Here is a 2,706-nt window from a genome sequence, read left to right as displayed (position 1 = left end):
TTCGATCCAAACAAACGAGACAACATCCGCTCATTTCGACCCAAACAAAACAATATCCTTAGGACTTGAAACCACTAGCTAATCTCCAATTACGGTTTGACTTTAATTCAAACCTAAACACTCGGACTTGCAGACTCAGATTATCAAAATAGAGCAAGAACGTACCCGTGTCAGATATTTGGTTTCAGGCTTCGACCGCGATCTAAATCCACGAATGAAAAGCTTCGACAACAATGACCCACACCAGCGTAGCTTGAATACTCGAGATTAAAACACTTCAAATCCCCGAGATTAAAACACTTCAAATCCCCTCTGCTCTCTCTCTCTCTCTCCGCTGAGTCCAAAAGATTGAGCCTTCCCCTTTTGCCTTCGTCCAACGAATGTATATATCTTATCCGGAGTTCGTTAGAGGAGAGAAAGAAGGGGTCATAGAGATCAATTCTGCTTCGCTCTCTCTGTTTCTACAACGATCACGAGAGAGAGAAAGCTCTTCTATCTTAGTCTCACTCATCTTTACTATGTGTTAGCGATATTAATGATGTTAAAAATGTTAAAATATCTTTTAGAAATGTTTAGGATTTTTTTTTTTTGATTTTCTATCTCTATTTTGATATACATATCTGATTTGATTTTCTTTGATTCTCACTATTTAAACCTATAAATAGGCTCTCCATGTACTCCTTTCAATATATTGAAATATACTAAAATTCTCTATCCCACTCATTCATATTATACTTAACTTGATTTGGAAAGATTGCTCAAAGGAGAATTGAGAGATTTTAGTATATTTCGATATATATATATAAATGTGTGTGTATATAAAAGAATACAAGACAACCTATTTACAGGCTTTGACAAAAGAAATCAAATCATATGCGCATAATCAAAATGTACAGAAAATAAAAGAAAATATCTTAAATATCTCTAACAGATATTTTAATATTGTTATCATCCTTAATGTCGCTGACATTATGTACATGTGTTTGCGATGCTCAGGAGGATCGAACCCCAAACCCAATAATCCCCGGTAATCTCCGGCACCAATCCCCGATCCCCTTGTTGGATGCCTGTCAACCTTCGGTTGGTCTATCTAGTGAGTGAATGGCGGAAGCAAATGGACTGCGACTTCATAAACTAGACCGAAAAGGACTTAAGTAATGAGGCCGAGCCAAACCAAATTGGGACTCTCTTATTTCATTTTTACTCTCGCTAAAGAAGAGCGCTTAAATTGTTGGTTGAGAATCAGGTGTCGACGTTTCCCATTAGTACCATATGAATTGTAATCATCTGGACGAGCAACCCATACGTAAATCCCGGTTTTTCGGGTACGACAATCTTCTCATCGGCTCATCCCTCAACTTGGATCCACCCTCACCAACATACCGCCCATCTTCCAATCGTCTAGTAGGAATGTTCATGGCAAACTCCATTTCATCTTCCAATCATGGCTACACCCAATTGGTTTGTGCTTCTTTTAAAATTGCTTGTGCGCAGTGCCTAAAAATTTTGATTTCGGAGAGTTCAGTATGTAAGTAAATTCAATTAAAAAAATCGCGGAAAGAAAAATTACATGATTTGTTTTAACTAAATCTCAAATCAAAAGCCCATCCTTCCCTTATAAATGATATATGAAGATAATAAATTTTTTCATGATGGGACTTGAAGTTGCGGAGGAACAAGACAAACAGCAAAGCTGAAGTATGTAAAAGTACAACTTATTGGAGCACAAGGGCAACGGCTTAACAGTAGACACCGGGGTTCACCGAAAGGTATTCCTCGACCACTTTGTAAAAGTCCCATAGCCTTGTCTTTGCCTTGTTTGATGTCCTCTTCTTTAAGCTCTACACCCACCCTAGTGTGATATTCACTGGTCATTTTGCACACACATCCGCCATTATTTGTAGCTTCGAACTTGACCTCATAAGCAACAAACTCAATCTTGTCAAAAATTACATCACTCTCCATTAAAGTATACTTGCACACAAGGTTCTCAGCATCAATGGCATCAATCCTGTGCTTCAAATGCTTCAAATGACCACCTGAAATATCAATTGCTTAAGTTAACACATTGATTGAAATCCAATCAACAGAACCCTCATTTATGTGTTGAGTTTCGACTTGAGTTCACATCAAGACTAACCTTCGGTGAAGTTGGTCTGCTTAATGCTTCCAGCTCCACCATTTCCCTGGAGGAACTCGATGCTCTTGATGCCCTGAGGAACAATCTTGGGTATAAGATTGTGGGAATCAAGAATCAAAGCCTTGAACATCCTGGATGGAGCAATTGGAGTTGTGAACTCCTGAGTGTAGCTAGTGACGGCCATCTTATTGATGGAAATGAAGAAGATGGATTATGAAGTATTTGAAAGGATTACTAGTGATGCTCGGCAGAATGCAAAAGCTTGAGTTCTTCTTGATGCTGAAGAGTACTCATCTGGTGGGTATTTATAGATGAGTGGCCTAATTGATTTGGCTTCTCATTGCACAATTTCAGGGGTTCATACCGACAGCACTCCAAAACCGACTAGTCACTCGTTAGCCACCGTCCTTTAATTTTCTTCCTGTCCGCATAGTATATGGACCTACCATAATGTAAATGCATATTTATGGGAATGGTTGGCAATCCTAAAATAGGAAAGAGGACCCCTGAATCATGTGCAATCGATTTGAAAAGTAGAAGTCAAATTCGTAAATCACTTTGTATTT

The 2,706-nt window shown here is 38.6% G+C and overlaps 1 pseudogene; it reads right to left on the bottom strand.

Moving 5' to 3' along the window:
* Nucleotides 1–1,739: 1,739 nt before the first annotated feature.
* On the bottom strand, nt 1,740–2,401 carry LOC120287384 (annotated as a pseudogene).
* Between the last annotated feature and the right edge of the window lie 305 nt (nt 2,402–2,706).

The sequence above is a fragment of the Eucalyptus grandis genome, chromosome 8 (genome assembly GCF_016545825.1).
Source record: "Eucalyptus grandis isolate ANBG69807.140 chromosome 8, ASM1654582v1, whole genome shotgun sequence".
NCBI classification, from domain to species: Eukaryota; Viridiplantae; Streptophyta; class Magnoliopsida; order Myrtales; family Myrtaceae; genus Eucalyptus; species Eucalyptus grandis.
The sequence above is the reverse complement of the archived record's forward strand: the minus strand, read 5'-3'. Positions and strand labels throughout refer to the sequence as shown.